General features: G+C 34.5%; 1 protein-coding gene across 5 annotated transcripts in view; it reads left to right on the plus strand.

The window, feature by feature from the left end:
* Positions 1-15,187, plus strand: part of LOC6040591 (bifunctional heparan sulfate N-deacetylase/N-sulfotransferase) — a 366,151-nt gene that overhangs the window by 128,789 nt on the left and 222,175 nt on the right. The window lies entirely within an intron of this gene.

Raw genomic sequence — 15,187 nt, forward strand, 5'->3', positions numbered from 1 at the left:
ACAGGATAAAAAAAAACCCTCCGACTTGGTCTGGAAGTTTAGTTTTGTCCCCGCGGGCAAGCAAGGACGAGCCAGCACTCCCGCGCGTCGCACTTTCCGGCTGTCTGTCTTATGGTTTATGGAAATTGAAATTTTATACAGCAACATCCATCTCGCCCTCTCAGTGTGCGGATGTCAACAAAGTGTCAACGGAGAGACAATACCGAGCGTGGGGAGATGTGCGGGGGTTGGCGTGGGAAGATTTTAAAAGTCATTCGGTAGTGTTTTGCGAGGTGTGGTGACTTGATAAGCACTACTTAAGTCGGGAATTCTGAATCAGTTGAGTGTTTTTTACGAGGTAAAACTTACTTATTAAACATATAAAGTTGATATGATGAATTTTGAGCAGCTTTAAAAAACGCGGTTTAAAAAAAAACCTGCAACTTGCCAAAATCCTTCTCTAGCAAGCAAACTGTGCGGTTGTTTGGATAGTCAAGTGACTCTTGACATGATTGACGAATGTGCGTGGGTCTTCTTTTGGAAGTGCAACCAGGTTGAGGCTCATTCATCACTCCGTGGCTTGTCTCGGTACAACGGCAGTGACGGACGGTACAAACTGCGTGTTGAGATCTTGTCTCGTGTTTGAACAGTGTGCAAATAAGAGGAAGATTTCAGCGCTCTGTTGACACGTCGTTCACGCTACACAAATTATGCAGAAAAGGTGGTGTCAGAGTGACGAATGGTAGGTTTTAATTTATTGACTGCAACATTGAGATTCTCAGCGGACGTGCCTTCAACGTCTGTGCTGCATTTGAACTTTGATCCAAAAAACTACAACTTGTTCGTGCGAAAATTCAATCGATCCGTTTCACAGTGCTCAACTCTGACAGGTCCCCTTCAGCGCTAGGTTTATATGTCACATTTTAACAGCATTCCAAAAAAAAAAAAACCTTTTTGAATCATTTCCATATCGATAAACGACTGAATGTTTCCCTGTATGAATCACTCCCAAGGGGGACTTCACTAGAATCAATCTGGCCGGGAAAATGCCATTGCTCTGCCATCCGTCAAAACTGTGAAATTTTCTATTTCCACGAAACGGGATGGTACCCCCCCCCCACCCCCCAACTGTATAGTGGATGCTATCATCTTGCTTTTGACACAAATCAACGCCAAACATGATATGAGAGTGGCCACGAGAAAAAAAAATTTGGTGGGATAAATAAATTTTGAAATCATGAATTCAATAAATCATAAAATCATAAAATCATAAAATCATAAAATCATAAAATCATAAAATCATAAAATCATAAAATCATAAAATCATAAAATCATAAAATCATAAAATCATAAAATCATAAAATCATAAAATCATAAAATCATAAAATCATAAAATCATAAAATCATAAAATCATAAAATCATAAAATCATAAAATCATAAAATCATAAAATCATAAAATCATAAAATCATAAAATCATAAAATCATAAAATCATAAAATCATAAAATCATAAAATCATAAAATCATAAAATCATAAAATCATAAAATCATAAAATCATAAAATCATGAAATCATGAAATCATAAAATCATAAAATCATAAAATCATAAAATCATAAAATCATAAAATCATAAAATCATAAAATCATAAATTATAGATGGGTAATTCTCTACCAACTCACACGAAATCGGGAAAAGTTGCCCCGACCCCTCTTCGATTTGCGTGAAACTTTGTCCTAAGGGGTAACTTTTGTCCCTGATCACGAATCCGAGGTCCGTTTTTGATATCTCGTGACGGAGGGCGGTACGACCCCTTCCATTTTGAACATGCGAAAAAAGAGGTGTTTTTCAATAATTTGCAGCCTGAAACGGTGATGAGATAGAAATTTGGCATCAAAGGGACTTTTATGTAAAATTAGACGCCCGATTTGATGACGTACTCAGAATTCCGAAAAAACGTATTTTTCATCGAAAAAAACAATAAAAAAGTTTTAAAAATTCTCCCATTTTCCGTTACTCGACTGTAAAAAATTTTGGAACATGTCATTTTATGGGAAATTTAATGTACTTTTCGAATCTACATTGTCCCAGAAGGGTCATTTTTCATTTAGAACAAAATTTTTCATTTTAAAATTTCGTGTTTTTCTAACTTTGCAGGGTTATTTTTAGAGTGTAACAATGTTCTACAAAGTTGTAGAGCAGACAATTACAAAAATTTGATATATAGACATTAGGGGTTTGCTTATAAACATCACAAGTTATCGCGATTTTACGAAAAAAGTTTTGAAAAAGTTACTTTTGCGTTTCTCTTTGTTTCGTCGTCCGTGTCTGTCGCGGGTGACCATGAACGGCCATGATCGATGACGACCAACTTTTTAAAACTTTTTTCGTAAAATCGTGATAACTTGTGATGTTTATAAGCAAACCCTTATGTATATATATCAAAATTTTGTAATTGTCTGCTCTACAACTTTGTAGAACATTGTTACACTCTAAAAATAACCCTGCAAAGTTAGAAAAACACGAAATTTTAAAATGAAAAATTTTGTTCTAAATGAAAAATGACCCTTCTGGGACAATGTAGATTCGAAAAGTACATTAAATTTCCCATAAAATGACATGTTCCAAAATTTTTACAGTCGAGTAACGGAAAATGGGAGAATTTTAAAACTTTTTAGTGTTTTTTCGATGAAAATACGTTTTCGGAATTCTGATTACGCCATCAAATCGGGCGTCTAATTTTACATAAAAGTCCCTTTGACACCAAATTTCTATCTCATCACCGTTTCAGGCTGCAAATTATTGAAAAACACCTCTTTTTTCGCATGTGCAAAAATGGAAGGGGTCGTACCGCCCCTCCGTCACGAGATATCAAAAAACGGACCTCGGATTCGTGATCAGGGACAAAAGTTACCCCTTAGGACAAAGTTTCACGCAAATCGAAGAGGGGTCGGGGCAACTGCTGTGTGAGTTGGCGGAGAATTACCCAGATACAAAATCGTAAAATTTTTCAACTGCCCAGCTGCTCAGAATTCGTTTCTATTTTCCCGCCATATCGCAGTTGAGAATCAAAGCAAATAAAAATATATAGCGCCACAACAAAAAAAGAAAACCGCTTACAAAGTTGAAACGGAGCAACCAACAATTTGATTTGGGGAAAATTTCGCAAAAATGAACCACTTCACTTGGGAAAATTCCTACAATAGTGGTGTGGTGGTGGGGAGGGAATTGCGGAAAGATGAAGCAACTCCATAAACCTCACCAGCGCGCACAAACACACACACACACAGACTTGGTTGGTTTTGGTATTTCACTCACAATCGACATCGACGTTATCAAAGCCGGTCGGGACCGTGGGGTGGGGGGAGTGTGAAAAAAACGTTCGACTATGAAAAATGAAAAAAAAAAGATGGAGGGGAAAACACGCTGGGGGAGGAAACTCTGCGGTCCTTGATACAGTCGACCGCTCCGCGTGGAATGATTTTATAAATTCGCGTTTTTATTACGCTTATTTGTTTTATTGCGCCACAACAGGGGAACTTTCAAGAAGCGAGAGGAGGAGAGAACCCGAACGCAGAGTGAAATAAAAACATACGAAAGCAGAGTTCTGCATGGAAATTGGCATAAAAGCACGTTTAGTTTACTCCGTGGCGTGGCGCGTGGGGCAGGGTGGGAAAAACACTTTTCCTCGAATCTGGCCGGACCGATCGCGGGGGAGGGAAAAACGCGGAATTTGTTCAGATTGGCAAATGTTGAAAAAAAAAAAACTTTGTATTTTGTGGAGGTAGCGGCACGAGGGGGGAAAGCTTTTAGTGTGAGTAAAGCGGTTTTATTTGCAGCAGTAATCACTAAATTATAAGCTTTCCTGCGGAATAGTTGTGGTTCTGTATTTTCTCTCTTGTTTTATCTTTCTGTGAATTAAGCGACCTTTAAACAGGATTTTTAGGAAAAATTAGTTCTTGAATACTTTTTTAATGTTGTAAAAGAAAACCTCTCTTTTAAAAACACGAAAAAAATCATTTAATTTATATAACATATAACAAATTAAAATTGAAATTACAAGCCATGGTATTAACATTTAAATCAAAAAAAGTGTTTTAATTGACGGTTTTTTTTGCCGAGCAAAAAAACTTTTTGCAAAAATTCAAATGATTTTTGATCGATTTCAGACATGCTAAATATGATTGTAAACGCAGGAAAATGCATTTCAATTTTTTCCAGTTGATAACACTTCTTTTTTTTTTAACTTGCTGTTTGTGTCCTAAAAGTTGCAGTTTGTGTCCCCTTAAAACTTAATTAATTATGTATTTTATGATATTGATTTTTTGTGGACCAAATATCGTTTTTTTTTTCTGTGTACCTAACCTACAACTTTGTCGAATACGAAAAAATAAAAATCATTGAAATCAGTCGATTTCGTAGAGAATTTTTCATATTTAAAATGTTTAGTTTGAAACAGTAAAAAAAAACTTTCGAAAGATTTTTTTCAAATCGAAAATCTATTAAAAAGTTGTCCATGGTAGCTGGACAACTTTTGAAAAATGAATGCTTATTAGAAGCTTAGTGATTTTCACGCTCAAAAACTGCAATTTTCACGTGGAACCTAATTCCAAAACACACGATTTCACGGAAATTTCACGGAACGTAAAAAATGTTAAAATAATCACGAAAATCTAATATTATAATTACAGAAAGTACTTTTGATACTTTAACTATGATTTTTCTTCATCAATATCATTTTTTTTTTAATTTCTTGTCATTTTTAAAATCCGATTTCATCAGGTCCCAAATCATTAAATATCGTGAAAATTTCACGGGACTTAGAAAAAAATCTTAAATATTATTAAACATATTAATCTAGAACAAATCAAGCTAAAATCATATCATTTTGTCCGGCACGAATGCCATTGCAGTGATAGAGTGTTTTTAATAAAATTGATAATAAAAAATCTAGTTTTTTATTCGCCGTCAAAATAAAATGGTTGTCAATTTATTTAAAAAAAAAACTAATAAATGGTCTTATAAGTTTGGAAAAAAATGCTTCTAAGAATCATCTCAAATTTCTCAATATTTGTTTCAGTCTCTGTAATATCGACTAAGAAAAAATGTAACTTTAAAAAAATGTTTGCTACTATTCGATCATTAATAATAAATAAACTCCTTGAAAAAAATTGAGCAATCTTTGAAAAAGTTATCAAAACAAACAAACAAAAATATGATTAAAAACTTTTAAGTTATAAAACAAACGGGTGCAAAAAACTTAATAAACAAAAAGCCAAAATTCAATGAAATTGAAATTATTTTTTGATTGAAGAATAAGTGCAATCATAAATCGATTTGCTTTTTGTGAAAAGTAGGTGATTCCGAAAATCTTTTAAAATCTATAAGTAATTCTCATTTACTTCTTTAAAGTATTCATGGGGTTCATTTCTTGGTAAATGTTGGGAGATAATTTTCCTTTCTTATTCAAAACTAATGTAATTTACAACCAAGGCTATGTGGATTAAATATTTGCTGCATGTTTTCATTTCAAAGTATTGATTTTGGAAAAGAGCAATTCTTTGAGATTTTGGTCATTCGATTTTTTTCTTTTTTAATTTAGCTGATTTTTTTTCTGTGCCTTCGGTATGCAAAAAGAAGCCATTTCACATCGTCGGTTTGTCCATATAATTTTTCATACAAATTTGGCAGCTGTCCATACCAATATGATATATAAAAATTCAAAACTCTGCGTCTTTTGAAGGAATTTTTTGATCGATTTGGTATCTTCGGCAAAGTTGTAGGTATGGATAGGTACTACACTGATATAGGGTAAAACATTTTTGGTGATTTTTAATTTCAATTTTTGTCACAAAAACTTGATTTGCAAAAAATACTATTTTTGATTTCAAGTTTTTTTTATTAAAAAAGTAGGGGACATCAAATGCCAACTTTTCAGAAATTTCCAGAACGGGCAAAATTTGTTTGACCGAGTCATGATTTTTTGAATCAATACTGATTTTTTTTCAATAAATCGAAATATTGCTCGCAAACAAATTTCAACATCATTTTATGATGTAAAATTGAATTTGCATGAGCATGAGCATGAGCATGGTTGACTGCCAATGAGCTGCTACTCCGTTATTGACAGATCAGCTGAAGTTAAACAATGAATCAAAAATGGTCAGTGCGAGCCAACCATCCGTTCACTGTTTAACCTCTGAAGATCTCTACTTTATTAGTCAATACCGGCGCCCTCCCAAGAAGCCTGCAGTTCAACGAAAGGGAGGAATGTTAGTCCGACAGTTGAAGTTACAGACTCATCAAGCACATAGTTTTTCGCTATATACTTGTTGATACCGCATGAGACCGTTGAAGCCACAGCATCTCCTTCAAGCATCACGTGATTAATTTTTTTTTGGTTAGTAGGATAAAGTATTGGCTCTTCGATGCCTCCCGAGCTACGACGCTATGGGGAGGACTTTCATAACAGACCCGTCGGCGAGCCTTCCGAGCAACGATGCTATGGGAAGGTCTTTTTGGTTAACACACAAAGTCACTCACACACAATTATTTCACTCCACTATTAATTAATCCAAAATGTCAGTGCGTCTTTCGATCATTATATAGAAATGGCTTTTTCACCGCAAAAAAATAAAACCTTATTTGAAAAATTTAAACACAATCCACCCGACGCCGTGCCTTCCGATCAACGATGATATAGGAAGGGCTTTGAAAATCACAAAAAAAAATCACTTTTCACTCCGAATATTTTTTACGACCACACGCTCCCTTTGTCAATTATGCACTCTTTTGATGTAAAATTGAATTTGCAATCATAAAGTACTTTAGTGAAATTTTGATAAAGTGCACCGTTTTCAAGTTCCAGCTGTTTTTATGAAACTTTTTTGAAAATTAGTGTCCATGTTTGCCCACCTTTGAAAAATTTTTTTTGTTAGGTTGAGAAAATTCTCTATATTTTGCATTTTTGAACTATGTTGATACGACCCTTAGTTGCTGAGATATTGCCATGCAAAGGTTTAAAAAAAATATGTTTTCTAACTCTCACCCAAACAACCCAAAATATCGCTCAAGTAAACTCACACTACTCAATCGAATCCCAGAATGGTTTCTCCCCTCCTTCGCAGTCAAAGCAAAAACCACACTTGATGCGTTTAACCGGATCATCGCACGACGGAACAACCATCATTTTTAAGCACGCTCCATTATCCCAAACAAGCCTTCGACAACCACGGTGGCACGGTGCTGCCTGACCGGTCGTCCACGGGTGCAGTGTGTTCCTGCCGGTTTTCCCCGGCCCGTTGCAAATTTCATTTATATTTATGCACTTGTCCGAACCAGCGAACCATTCGTTGAATCGTGCGGTCAGCCGGGCCCTGGACCTGGACACGCCGTTGTCCCATAAACCACCGGCGCGATCCGTTCCGTCCGTGACAAATAGCCCATGTGACCGGAGCACTACACGGAGCAGCAGTTCGTTCGTACGTTGGTCGACGTGTGTTTATTTGCATGTTATATGCGCTTATACATTTCCGCCATTATTGACGTGTATGTTCTGGTCGATGTCCAACCCCGCCGCGTCTCTGGTTTGGGTCGTCCTGCCGAAAGCCTCGCCCAGGACCTCCGGCTTGGGGTACACGGAAAGACTTTTGAACGAATTATTGGCTGAATCAGATAAAACATTAGCTGATATAGCAAATCTAAGCAAAGATGGTTTCAACATCAGTCAATATTCTTGCTGCAATAAAATTTCCCGCCATCAAATTGGTTGAACTCGCTCCGTGTTGTTCAGCGCGACCATCCAGGCGGTTCGTGTTTCAGCGTGTATTTTGATCATATTGAATTATGGTGCCTATGCGAGCTTCTGGTTTTCGACTCCGAGTCGGCAATCCCTTTTGAACCAGCCAGTGTGCGTGGAGCGGCTGCAGCACTTTGTTGAGGTTGGTCCGGGAATGCCGAGCGGGAATCATGGCTTCTGGCTTGTTTTTTTTTTCTTCTGATCGGTGTCCATTTGAAGTGTTGTTCGAAACCGCCCGAAGCGCAAAAACCGAAAGCGTAAAGCCACACATTTTCCAACAATACGTGGAACCGTATTTGCGATCGGAAAATCAGTCAAATCAATTCCCATTGGGAGAGAGTGGCGGAAAGGGGAGGTAAGCTTTTTGATAAGAGCAATTCTCTACGAAATCGGTCTTTTTTCTTCAATTTTAATTTTTGTATTTTTTAATCCGACTGAAACTTTTTTGGTGCCTTCGGTATGCCCAAAGAAGCCATTTTGCATCATTAGTTTGTCCATATAATTTTCCATACAAATTTGGCAGCTGTCCATACAAAAATGATGTATGAAAATTCAAAAATCTGTATCTTTTGAAGGAATTTTTGATCGATTTGGTGTCTTCGGCAAAGTTGTAGGTATGGATACGGACTACACTGGAAAAATAATACACGGTAAAAAAATTTGGTGATTTTTTATTTAACTTTTATCACTAAAACTTGATTTACAAAAACACTATTTTTAATTTTTTTATTTTTGATATGTTTTAGAGGACATAAAATGCCAACTTTTCAGAAATTTCCAGGTTGTGCAAAAATCATTGACCGAGTTATGAATTTTTAATCAATACTGATTTTTCAAAAATCGAAATTTTGGTCGTAAAATTTTTCAACTTCATTTTTCGATGTAAAATCAAATTTGCAATCAAAAAGTACTTTAGTGAAATTTTGATAAAGTGCACCGTTTTCAAGTTATAGCCATATTTAAGTGACTTTTTGAAAATAGTCGCAGTTTTTATTTTTAAATTAGTGCACATGTTTGCCCAGTTTTGAAAAAAATATTTTTGAAAAGCTGAGAAAATTCTCTATATTTTGCTTATTCGGACTTTGTTGATACGACCTTTAGTTGCTGAGATATTGCAATGCAAAGGTTTAAAAACAGGAAAATTGATGTTTTCTAAGTTTCACCCAAACAACCCACCATTTTCTATCGTCAATATCTCAGCAACTAATGGTCCGATTTTCAATGTTAATATATGAAACAATTGTGAAATTTTTCGATATTTTCGAAAAAAATATTTTCAAAATTTTCAAATCAAGACTAACATTTTAAAAGGGCGTAATATTGAATGTTTGGCCTTTTTGAAATGTTAGTCTTGATTTGAAAATTTTGAAAATATTTTTTTCGAAAAGATCGGAAAATTTTACAAATGTTTCATATATTAACATTGAAAATCGGACCATTAGTTGCTAAGATATTGACGATAGAAAATGGTGGGTTGTTTGGGTGAGACTTAGAAATCATCAATTTTCCTGTTTTTAAACCTTTGCATTGCAATATCTCAGCAACTAAAGGTCGTATCAACAAAGTCCGAATAAGCAAAATATAAAGAATTTTCTCAGCTTTTCAAAAATATTTTTTTCAAAACTGGGCAAACATGTGCACTAATTTTAAAAAATGAAAAACTGCGACTATTTTCAAAAAAGTCATTTAAATATGGCTATAACTTGAAAACGGAGCACTTTATCAAAATTTCACTAAAGTACTTTTTGATTGCAAATTTAATTTTACATCGAAAAATGAAGTTGAAAAATTTTTACGACCAAAATTTCGATTTTTGAAAAATCAGTATTGATTAAAAATTCATAACTCGGTCAATGATTTTTGCACAACCTGAAATTTCTGAAAAGTTGGCATTTTATGTCCTCTAAAACATATCAAAAATAAAAAAATTAAAAATAGTGTTTTTTGTAAATCAAGTTTTAGTGACAAAGTTAAATAAAAATCACCAAATTTTTTTACCGTGTATTATTTTTTCTAGTGTAGTCCGTATCCATACCTACAACTTTGCCGAAGACACCAAATCGATCAAAAATTCCTTCAAAAGATACAGATTTTTGAATTTTCATACATCATTTTTGTATGGACAGCTGCCAAATTTGTATGGAAAATTATATGGACAAACTAATGATGCAAAATGGCTTCTTTGGGCATACCGAAGGCACCAAAAAAGTTTCAGTCGGATTAAAAAATACAAAAAAAATCGAATGACCGAAATCCTAGAGAACTGCTCATAAGCATTTGTTGGGAAAAGATTTAAGCCTGGGTAGGAACGTTTGATGTTGGGGTTTGTATTGCACGGTGGGCTCCACATTGAATATATCGGTCATTTTTTTTGGTTAAATACAAAGTTTAAACTCGACTGCCTAGACAATCTTCAAAATTTACTTTTGAGTGGTCTACGACTTTTGAAATGTTAGTATATTGTTACCATCTTTGAGTACTATCTATAAAAATTATTACTTTGAAAAACGCTTTGCTAAATATCATTTTTTTCACATTTCATATTTTTTTCATCCTTTTTACACAGCAAATAAGTAGTAATCCAGCTGCGCGTAAAAGGCCTGGGTGTAGAATGAATGATGCATTATTTTATAAAATTCGATGTTATCTTACACCCTGAAATATGTGAGCAATTCTTTGAGGTTTCGGTCATTCGATTTTTTCTGCATTTTTTAATCCGGCTGAATCTTTTTTGGTGCCTTTGTTATGCCCAAAGAAGCCATTTTGCATGATTAGTTTGTCCGTATAATTTTCCATACAAATTGGCAGCTGTCCATACAAACATGATGTATGAAAATTCAAAATCTGTATCGTTTGAAGGAATTTTTTGATCGATTTGGTGTCTTCAGCAAAGTTGTAGGTATGGATATGGACTACACTGAAAAAAAATGATGCACGGTAAAAAAATTGTGATTTTTTATTTTACTTTTTTTCACTAAAAGTTGATTTGCAAAAAAACACTATTTTTGTTTTTTTATTTTTTGATATGTTTTAGAGGACATCAAATGCCAACTTTTCAGAAATTTCCAGAATGGGCAAAAAATCTTTGACCGAGTTATGATTTTTTAAATCAATACATTTTTTTCAAAAAATCGAAAAATTGGTCGCAAAAATTTTTCAATTTCATTTTTCGATATAAAGTTGAATTTGCAATCAAAAAGTGCTTTAGTCAAATTTTGATAAAGTGCACCGTTTTCAAGTTATAGCCATTTTTATATAACTTTTGTCAAAGTAGTCGCAGTTATTGATTTTTTAAAGTAGTACCCATGTTTACCCAATTTTGAAAAAAATAATTATTAAAAGCTGAGAAAATTCTCTATATTTTGCTTTTTCGGACATTGTTGATACGACCCATAGTTGCTGAGATATTGCCATGCAAAGGTTTAAAAACAAGAAAATTGATGTTTTCTAAGTCTCACCCAAACAACCCACCATTTTCTTATGTCGATATCTCAGCAACTAATGGTCCGATTTACAATGTCAAAATATGAAACATTCTTGAAATTTTCCGATCTTTTCGAAAAAAATATTTTAAAAATTTATAAATCAAGCCTAACATATCAAATCGGCAAAATATTGAATGATTGGTCTTTTTGAAATGTTAGTCTTGATTTAAAATTTTTCAAAATATTTTTTGCTGATCATAATAAAACTATCATCATATTCAGTAAAAAAAAATCTTGGTAGTATCATATCTGGGAACAAACTTAGATTTTTTTTATCGAATTCGGTAAAGTTCTCCGAATTTTCAACTGCTGAACGGTTCAGTAAACTGAAAATTACTGAATTTAATAAGAACTTACCGAAATTCGGTAATGAAGTTCATTATTGTTCATCGTACTACCGAAATTCGGTAAATTTCGGTGTTCATTATGACTAGCCTTAGTGATTTTTCCAGCTTTTATGTCCTTTTTCCAAAACACAAAATTTCGCGGAAATTTCACGGAATATGAAAAATTCTTAAATAATCTATAAAATCTTAAGTTCAACAAGCGGATTGTTTTTGTTGGTACATTTAATTATATATTAAGCAAAAAAAAAAAAAAAAGAAAAGTGATTCTTCGTGCTGGAAATTTCCAATTTCACGGGACCACCAATTTTCTTGGGAATTACACGTGGCTAGGAAAAACAAAAATATTTAAGAAATTGACTAATTTTAAAGTAAAGATTAAATTAATATCAGTCAATAAATATTCAAAATAATTTTGAACGAGCTAAAATTGTTAAAAGTGTAGCGATTTTCTTCAGTTGATTGTAGTTTTATATTTACTGAACATATCCTGAAAATACAAAAAAAATACTGAAAAATACATTTTAAAGAATATATATATTTTTTTTTATTTTAAGCAAAAACTATTCATTGATGCTTTATACATAAAAAAAAAACAAACCAATGAAGCCTTCACAAAAAATCCACAAAAAATATTCGCAATATGTAGTCCCAAAACTTAAAATTTCAAAAAACAAATTTATTTTAAATTGCTAAAATAAACAAAATACAATATTTACAATACTATTCTTAAAATGAAAATATGAATTTTTGGCAAACATATTTTCTGCCAAATTTACAATTACATATTTTTTAGATTAAATATCAAATATTTATTAAAGCATTGATTTCAGAAAATCGTACAAATTCACGGAGTTTTGCGAAAATTGTTAAATTTCACGAATTTCACGCTGTTCGCGAAAACGTGAAAATTCACTTACCTTGATTATGATAGATATGGTTTACCGATCTGAACTTTAGGCCGATGCAAATATTTAAAAAAGTTTTTGTCCCTCGGCCCTGGCCGAGGTCAAGGGGGGTTTAAATAACAAGCCATAATCTTCACATTTAAATGAAAAAAGTGTTTTCAAATGCATTTTACACTAGTTCAGTTGTTTTGCAATCATCAGTTTTCAAAAAATCTAAGATTTCATGAAAACAAAAATTGTATCGAAAAAAAAGATTCTGCATCGAAAATTTTCAAAAAATCTTAAGATTATTTAATAAACCCAAACATGCTAAAAATGATTTTAAACGCAGAAGAATGTATTTTAATTTGATTTCAGCTGGTTGCACTTGAATTTTCATTGAAATTTTGAAGTTTATTGTAAAAATATTTTTTTTGCCCCCTGATTTTTCGGGCCAATTTTGAAGGGGGTGACAAAAACTTTTAAAAATATTTGTACCATCCTTACCAATTTTTCAACTACCGAATTCGGTGAAAAAATCTAAGTGTGTAGGGTGTAAATTCACTACTATTTTTTGCAATGCCTCTTTTTCAACTTAAAATTAGGTAAAATTTAACAGGTAATATTTTAAAGTCCAATTGGATAAAAAAAAGACCGAATCATATGAGAACTTGCCCTGGTTTCAACAACAGAATTAAAAAAAAAACAAATTTCATGAGAACATAAATCGTTGAGAATTGCACTGCTTTTTTTCTTTTTTAATTCACAGACAAAAAAAATGTCAAAACTTTGCTTCAAAATATTTCATTACAGAAATGTCTTGTGCGTAACCTCCGTTCCGTTTCCCAGTTTTTACGCAATCGACCACTTCAAACGGAGCGTGCGAATCTCCGCGGCTTGAGCCCGTATTTTATTGCCTCTCCCCTAATCAAACACACACACGCTCGGTGAATTTTCCGCGGAAAATTCCACAGCCCGAGTACATTATCAGTTTCCCACCAGCAGCGTGCGGCGTTACTCGACTCCTGCCAGCTGGCAGAACGGAAATCATCCGGAATTAGACTACGCGTGAAGTTTAGAGGATTTGTGCTGCGGGCGAAACGCTTTGAAATGTGAGCTTTCTGCTGTGGTTTCCTTCCGGATCTAGATGATTTATTGGAAGCTTTCAAAGTGATTTTTCACGTTAGGTTTTAAACTTGTTATGAATTCTACGATGAAATAAGTTTTTCTCTGGGATACAAATTTGTTGGTTCAATACTGCTTTTCGTCACTACTTGTCAGTCGGGTTTCCCGCTCGAAAGATCTAGTACCTTTCGACAGCTTCAAGAGCCATCAATTATGGCGATTAGGTCAGATTTAGGCCCCTCTCGTTGTCGACGACATCGTTAAGGGGCCGCTCTGCTGTTTTTTGCCCCCCCTCCTTGCAAAAACCAAACGAAACAGAGGTGGAAAATTTACAGCTCAGAAGGTTCACCAGAAGAAGCGATTATCAATCATTCCCGAGAGTTTCGTCTCGTCCGGCGCCGGAAAATGGTGCGTGGTAAAAGCGACACTTCCAAGTTCTGGAAACGTTTTTTCCGGTGGGTGAAAATGGTCATTGCACGTGGGGTTGGGACTTCGCAGGCGGTTGAGCTAAGAAGACTCGTGGCGCGAGGGCGAGGGCACCTGTGGCACTTTTTTGATAAATTACGCAAAATTGTGAGGCGTTTCATTTGAGGAGGAAAGCGAGAGTGAGACTTAAATTTATGTTTGAAACATTGTTACCGATCTTATCAACAAAAATTTAAAACACTTTTTCATTTTTACTTTTTACTTATCCAGAATTTGACAAAAGTTGTATGTTTTGCCATAAGAAATCTTTGTCTAAAATAAACTGGATCGTCGAACGTTATCTCGAATTCAGTCAACCGAAATCCAAACATTGGTGTTCCACGTGACTTCCTTGAATAAACATACATCTTCTTCAATTTTCCTGCCGATGGTTGACATTTGATTGAATCAATCAATCTGTCTCAACCAGTTAAACATCAAATCGTCTCTTCCTGTTTACTTTCTTTCTATATTTTTCTTCAATAATTAGTTAAAACTCAGAAGTTTTCCTAAAATCCTCCCTTTAATCCACAAATGACAAAGCAACTCCATTAAAATGTCAAACATAACCCCAACCTTCCGTGCCGCAAGACACCATCAACCATGTCCGGTGGATTATAGCCATCGGAGAGGTCGCTCGACCTAAATCGTCGCCGTCCCGGTCTGTCGTTGTCAGGTCGCGGTCAAGGATATAGAGGCATCCTTTTCCAGCTGAAGCAAACCGGACCCCGGGGGGAGGGGAAGCATCTATCAATCAAGCTGTGCTTTCTCTCTCTGGAATGTTTATTTTTGGTTGTCAGATGACAGGCTTCTTGGTTGATTTGGGGATTTCGTATATATATTTTTTTTGTTTGAACCAATCCTACCGCCTACGCTCATGTCAGGCATGAGCGAAATCGAAACCCCGGCATTTGTTGACAGTAACGAAATGCCAACGGCAAACATGGAAGTTGTGGCGGGTCGAACAAGCAGGACATGCACTGTAATGAGGGCTGGAATTTTTTTGAATTTTTATCTTTTTTTTCTATTCTTTTGGTAAATGTATCCACGTTGTTTTGTAAAACAATGATCTAAATAATTTAATAAAGCTGACTCAATTTTCACTA

The sequence above is a fragment of the Culex quinquefasciatus genome, chromosome 3, assembly GCF_015732765.1.
Source record: "Culex quinquefasciatus strain JHB chromosome 3, VPISU_Cqui_1.0_pri_paternal, whole genome shotgun sequence".
Classification (NCBI taxonomy): domain Eukaryota; kingdom Metazoa; phylum Arthropoda; class Insecta; order Diptera; family Culicidae; genus Culex; species Culex quinquefasciatus.